Source organism: Canis aureus, chromosome 31 (assembly GCF_053574225.1).
Source record: "Canis aureus isolate CA01 chromosome 31, VMU_Caureus_v.1.0, whole genome shotgun sequence".
NCBI classification, from domain to species: domain Eukaryota; kingdom Metazoa; phylum Chordata; class Mammalia; order Carnivora; family Canidae; genus Canis; species Canis aureus.
In genome coordinates this window covers 8,152,522-8,159,151 of record NC_135641.1, presented here as the reverse complement: position 1 = coordinate 8,159,151, position 6,630 = coordinate 8,152,522, and the positions used below count along the sequence as shown (strand labels likewise).

Sequence of the window (6,630 nt, the reverse complement as noted above, 5' to 3'; positions counted from 1 at the left end):
ATCAGCAGATAAAGTAGGAAAAGCATTGTGACTCATATCAGAAAAGAAGCCTGGCAAACACTAAGAACATAGTCTGGAGAAAACTGACGAGCCCACAGTTGGAATTCTGCACTGGGGTTTAGAAACATGAACACCAGGATGCCGAAAGCATTGGAAGGAGCCCAGGGAAAAGCAACTCGAGCCACTCCAGAACAGAAGGCCCAACTTGGGAGGGAGTCAGCATGAAATGTGTGTGCCTTGGCTACCAGGAATTTGTACTTGTTCTCCTAGGTTCTTCCAAAAGGAAGCTGTTTCAGGGATGTGTAACCTGCTCTGGCATGAGTGCTGGTGTACAGAGCCCTGCCCAGGGACCTCCAGACTCTGCTCCTAGTTTGGGTGAAGAAGCAGAGACGTGCCAGTTGAAGAGAAGCCAAAGGCTTCTACTTGGACCAAAAGGAGTCATACGGATTAGGGTACTTTTGGTAGCAAGCCACGGATAAGCTAACAACGAAATCAGCTGGGACTGAATTCACCCCACTTGATCTCCCTGCTACCCTCAGTGGCTTGGCTTGTCCTGTTAGTCTGGTTTCCCTCACAGTTCAAAGAAGGCTGCTACAATTCCAGGCATGCCACACAGATGGCAGCTCTGTCCTTTTTTTTTTTTTTTTTTTTTGAGCAGGGAATAATTTCCCAGATATTTCCCAGCAGATTCCCCCCTCTCATGACACTTGGCCATGACTGCATTTCCTTTCCAGACCTGAATCAGTCACCCACCAGTGGTATAAAATGGTAGTGACTGGCTTAGACCAATCAAGATTCAGACTGGAGAGAGTCTGGTTCTCAGAAGCACAGAGCCTTCCAACTCCTGAGCACAGTTGGGATTCTGATGGCCAGTAAGGAGTGGAAGAGCTGCTGGGGGCATCAGCCCAAATAGCTGCCTCCCTTTGGTCCATGTGAACCATATGTGATCCATGACAGATAGGAGGCTGTTGGTGCCACGATGACAGCTAACATGTATCAAGCAGTTCCTCTGCCCTGCGAGGGTGCTAACAACTGTAGAGGTGTCATCTTATTCACTCCCCCCTTTTAATGAGCTTTTTTAGGGGAAGAGGGAGGGACCTTAAGTAACTGAATCTCCTTGGGAGAGCTCAAGATTAACCTTTCTTATATCATATTGCTCTCTCTAAATAACTATTTTGTTGTGGTTCTGGTGAATTTTAACGACTTCTGAAAGTTGACCTCACCTTTCATCACTATGATTTCCTCACTGGCTTGTTTTCCAGGATCGTGTCCTCAACACACATGCCTCAGTGTCAAGGAGAGAGTCCACTAACATGGAAAACCACCCCATAATGGGAAATCCTTTGAAGTTTTGCAATTATTATTTTTTATTTTTGTTTTTGATTTTTTGAATAGGCACATGTGATTTTTATAAAATCCAAGCAAAACAAAAGTATTGTTAAAGGTACATTTGCTTTCCATTCTAGTCTTTGCCCCAATTGTCTGTTACTATTTTATTCCCTTCTGTCCTCCTACCCTCCCTCCTTCCTCCCTCCTCCCTTTCTTTCCTCCCTTCCTTCCTTCCTTCCTTTCCTTCCTTCTTATTGATGAGCTGTTATATGCAAAGGTCCATGCCAGGTTCAAGCCTGCTCATGGAGATTCATGGGGTTATCTTTGTTTCCTCACTGTTCTCCCCAACATCAACCTTTGCAAAATGTCCACAAGTCCTACTCCCTGGGCCACTCATTGTTTCTCACTGACCCACTGTGCCAGATTCTAACAGCCTCCCATGCTCCATTGCCTTCTTGCTCTGTTCTGTCTCCATCCTCCTTCAGGGCATTTTTTATAGAGACAATGTCATGGGCCGAATTGTGCCCCACCTTCATTCACATGTTGAAGCCCTAACCCCTAACCTCAGAATGTGACTGTATTTGAAGATAAGCTCTTGAAAGAGGTAATTAAGTTAAAGTGAGGAATGTTGGGGTGTCCTTATGAGAAGAGTAGATTAGGACACAGAGAGAGCATATGAAGAGACACAGGAAGAACACGGCTCTCTGGGGTTGGAGGACAGCCAAGGAGGGAGGCTTCAGGAGACACCAACTCTGCTCACAGCCTAATTGTCAGGCCTCCAGAACTGTGAGAAAAGTCTCTGTTATTTGAACCACCCAATTGGTGGTGGTACTTTGCTACAGAAGTCCTAGAAAAACTAACACAGAACACATATAATCAGGTCCCTCATTTGGTCAAAACATTTTTAATGGCTCCTTCTTTTTTTTTTTAATATGGAACGCTTCACGAATTTGCGTGTCATCCTTGCGCAGGGGCCATGCTAATCTTCTCTGTACCGTTCCAATTTTAGTATATGTGCTGCCGAAGCAAGCACTAGTTTCTTAACATAAAGGTAAAAGTCTTCTCTTGAGCCTTTAAGGGACCTTCTGACCAGCACTGACCTACCTTTGCTGTCTTCACTGCTTATCTACCCATCCTCCATGCTTTGCTCACACTGGATTGGTTTCCATGCAGTGGACATGGCCTGTGTTCCCCTACCCCTGGGCCTCTGCACAGGTTGTCCTTCCACGGAAAATATGTTTACATTCCCCACCCACGTCCCTCTCATTTCTAACTGTCGAAGTCCTCAAATCCGACCTGAATGCTCTTGGCAGGGCACTCTCACCCACCCTTGCATCACTTTGCAGAATTGTTGTGATAAGCATTGTATTCAGCCCCACATTTACTGAGGTGGTTTTTGATTTACCTCTGACTTGACCGTAGAATTCTTGAGCATAGGTTTTTCCATCTTGCTTATCTTTCAGTCTCCCATCTAGGATGCTTAGACAAGTAGCGTATTTTCACAAATCAGAGTGGAATTACAGTGACTGGCCAGATTACAAAATAGGATCATGATTAGGGTGCAAAAAGGAAAACAATGTCCATAAAAAGTAAGAAATAAAAAAGACAGACTAAAACGGCGTCAATTCTGGGATGACTCAGAGGACGATGTGAAATCCTGGCTGAGAGAAACCTGAACAGAAAAAGGACTGAATTTCTTCTCCTGATATTGCAGCTGTATTTTAAAATACCGACGACTTTAGAACTTTGGCTGAATATTCTGGAATGTTTCCTGAAAGGAAAACACTTGATCTCTCGAGACAACTCCCCAGTAGCTTTGCCTTGGAAAGCTGGCTGGACGGAGGAGCTTCTGAAGTCTTTTTACTCTGGAATTGACTTGCCGTTGAGATGCTTTGCTAAGGCGTGAGCAGCAGTATTCAGCAGGGAGCAGGCTTCCAAGAGCAAGCAGATGCCCTCAAAACCGTCTACTATGCAAACACGTGGAAACCATTTATAAATTGTAAGCGTGGGTTTGCCTGGACCTGCTGAAACACGATCAAAGGGAAAGTGATTTATATAATCTCCCCCTTCCTTCCCATGAGCTTTTAGGGCTCTACTTGAGTGAGGAATCCAATCAAAGGTTTAAAAAAAATAAGGAAAACAAAACACGAGAGTCCCACCTCTTGCCCCAAACACCTGCAAAATGAGAGAAAAATACTTTCTTCTCTTTGCAAGAGAAAACTCGGAGATGAAGCTTTTAGCTACATGAAATCTAGTGGGAAAATGGGTGGATTTTTCCCCCTAGTGAATCTTAAAGCAGTAAGGTTTCTTTCTTTCTTTCTTTCTTTCTTTCTTTCTTTCTTTCTTTCTTTCTTTCTTTCTTTCTTTCTTTCTTTCTTTCTTTCTTTTCTTTCTTTCTTTCTTTCTTTCTCTTTCTTTCTTTCTTTCTTTCTTTTTTCTTCTTTTTCTTTCTTTTTTTTCTTTCTCCATCTGTCACATTAGTGAGGCTTGCTGATGAGGACTTGAGCAGCTTCTCTAATGAGCCCCAGGCATCCCCACCACAGCAGCACATTAAAATGCATTGAGAAGCTGAGTCAATGGGGAAGGAGCCATAGCTGCAGTGTGACAATTCAGTGGGGGATAAAATCTGCCAGTGTCCCTGGGGCTCTGCTTTGCAGCTCAGTGGAGAGAAGGGGGGACTCCGTGTCCCTGAACACGCCTGACAGTGTTGGATTTCTGGGTTGCCCCCGTGTCCCCGCTGTCAACACCATGAGGTTTCTGGGAGAAAGGAAGCCAAGCTGGAGACCAGGAGATGGGGGTGGAGTCAGGACCTGCCTTGGTGGTGTGAGGTCGCCCTGGGGGCCAGAAAGATCCCACCCACCCAGACACTCTTCTTCAGTTGCTAAGTGTCTAACGTCAGGCTCTCAGAAGCAGAACTTGAGACAGGGAACTCGTGCAAGGGGTTTATTGAAAAAGTGCTCTCAGGACAAGAGGGGCAGCTAGGTGAGGACATAGCTCCACTGGAGGCCAGCTTCCACTTGATCCCGTGGAAGGCTCTGGAGCATGCGTCATGCCATGCAGTTGGTTCCCTTTAAGACAGGAAGGCCAGCTTTTTGTAGTTCCATGTTTGGTCATTGATCACTGGCTGTGAGGGCGGGTGGCAGGGTAACATTCGCTGGCTTGGACGACAGGGATGCTCAGGAGAAGGGGCAGGAGTGAGTCACTGGCCTTGTTAGTGTCCTAGGATTGTCAGCAAAGAGCCACAGAGCAGAAGGTTAAACAACAGACATTTATTACCCTCCAGCTCTGGAGGCCAGGAGTCTAAACCGAGGTGCCTGCAGTGCTGGTCTCTTCTGAGGGCGGTGAGGCAGGATCTGTTCCAGGCTTTTCTCTGTGGCTTGCCTATGACCGTCTTCTCCTGTTTTTCCTCATATCCTCTTCCCTCTCTGTGTGTTTGCGCCCAAATCCTCCCTTTCTGGGGGACACCAGTCACATGGGATTAGCACCCACCAAGATGACTTCCAGCCAGTAAGGAGGATCTGGGCAGGGCCCCCAGCACCCACTCCACACAGAGCCTGGAAAGCAAGCTCCAGAGTTGGGGTGTTTTAGTTGTGACCATTGGTTTTCCCCAGCACCTGCTTTCCTTTTCTTTTTTAAAAAGATTTTATTTATTTATTCATGAGAGATACACAGAGAGAGAGGGGGGCAGAGACACAGGCAGAGGGAAAAGCAGGCTCCCTTGGGGAGCCTGATGTGGGACTCGATCCCAGGACCCCGGGATCACACTCTAAGCCAAAGGCAGCTGCTCAACCACTGAGCCACCCAGGCGCCCCTGGCACCTGCTTTTCAAATGCAACAGCCTCTGTGGATGATTCTCAAAAAGCACCAACTGCTGTTAAACACAAATATCTTAGCACAGTTTTGGTTTGGAAGAGTACTTTTTTCCCCAAAGATACCAGGTGACTAAGAAGAAACATGGGATGGTGGGGGTGGGGGGCAAGGGGAGGCAAAGGTGGGAAGACATGGCAAGGCTTGTCAGACTCCCTGGGGTGCCTCAGGCCAGCTGGGGAGTGAGGGAGCCGTGGGGTCAGGAAGCAGTCTGGTGCTCCTGCTCCAATGGGAAGGGACAATGAAAATCTGGGTTTAGGGAGAGACGGTGTCATTGCAGAGATGAAAAAGTGGAAAACCCAGGATCGACACTAGCAGTGGGATGGAGAGGGGGCGGCCTGAACTGCAGTCTGAGTAACAAGGCACCAGATCTCTCCCTGCATGGGTAGAGCTGCCCCGCGCCCAAATTCCAGCTGCTGCCTGTGCCGGCTCCCTCTCTGGCTCCTGTCCTTGTTCAGGAGCCTCCCACCCCTGGGTGGTGACCAAGGAAGACATCGGCAGTGGTCACGTAGATCCATGCTTAAAGCTTTCTGATGGGCTTTGCATAGGGCAAAATTCATAAACGTGGGGAACCCGGGAACCACGGCCACTTCTGGCAGTCTGGGGGAAGTTCTTGGGTACAATGCATGCAAGCAGGTTTCCAAAAGCTCTGTATTTGATGCTGAGTAGGTGGAAACTGCTTCCCTCTTCTTTCAGAAGAAAAAGAAGCAGTGTTTTTTTTTTTTTTTTAAGATTTTATTTATTTATTCATGAGACACAGAGAGAAGTAGAGACACAGGCAGTGGGAGAAGCAGGCTCCCTGCGGGGACCCCGATGTGGAACTCGATCCCAGGACCCTGGGCCAAAGGCAGATACTCAACCACTGAGCCCCCTGGAGCTGCCCCCCAAGGAGCAGCATTTCTGATTGAAGATACTTAGTCTTGGGGGTCTGATTCTTGCAGAGAAGAGGGTCTCTTTGTGGGGGCCCTTTCTTTGTTCCTATCTGGTGAAAAGAAGACTGCAGGGGATGGGGCATGTGGGGCCTAAATGCAGGAGAGGCCAGCTGGAGACCAAAGGAGAGGGGGTGGTGAGGTGCAGAGGTAGGTGCTCCTGGCTATCATAAAATTGGCTTCACAGCAACTTCAGCGACTTGTCAGGTGTTTAAAATAGGTAAAGTATATAAGCATGTATTACATATTATGTATCATCATATATAAACAAAAGTAACAGAATTTTGTATCAGAAATGACTCAGCGGGGGCAACCCCAGTGGCGCAGCGGTTTAGCGCCGCCTGCAGCCCAGGGCGTGATCCTGGAGACCCTGGATCGAGTCCACATCAGGCTCTCTGTATGATGCCTGCTTCTCCCTCTGCCTGTGTCTCTGCCTCTCTCTGTCTCTGTCTCTATGAATAAATAAATAAATAAATCTTTAAAAAAAAAAAAGAAATGACTCAGT

At 47.3% G+C, this 6,630-nt stretch overlaps 1 non-coding gene across 1 annotated transcript; it reads right to left on the bottom strand.

Moving 5' to 3' along the window:
- Positions 1 to 2,255: 2,255 nt before the first annotated feature.
- LOC144302772 (U6 spliceosomal RNA) lies at positions 2,256 to 2,362 on the bottom strand. The gene has a single exon (XR_013369827.1). It is a non-coding gene; the product is annotated as a U6 spliceosomal RNA (small nuclear RNA).
- Between the last annotated feature and the right edge of the window lie 4,268 nt (positions 2,363 to 6,630).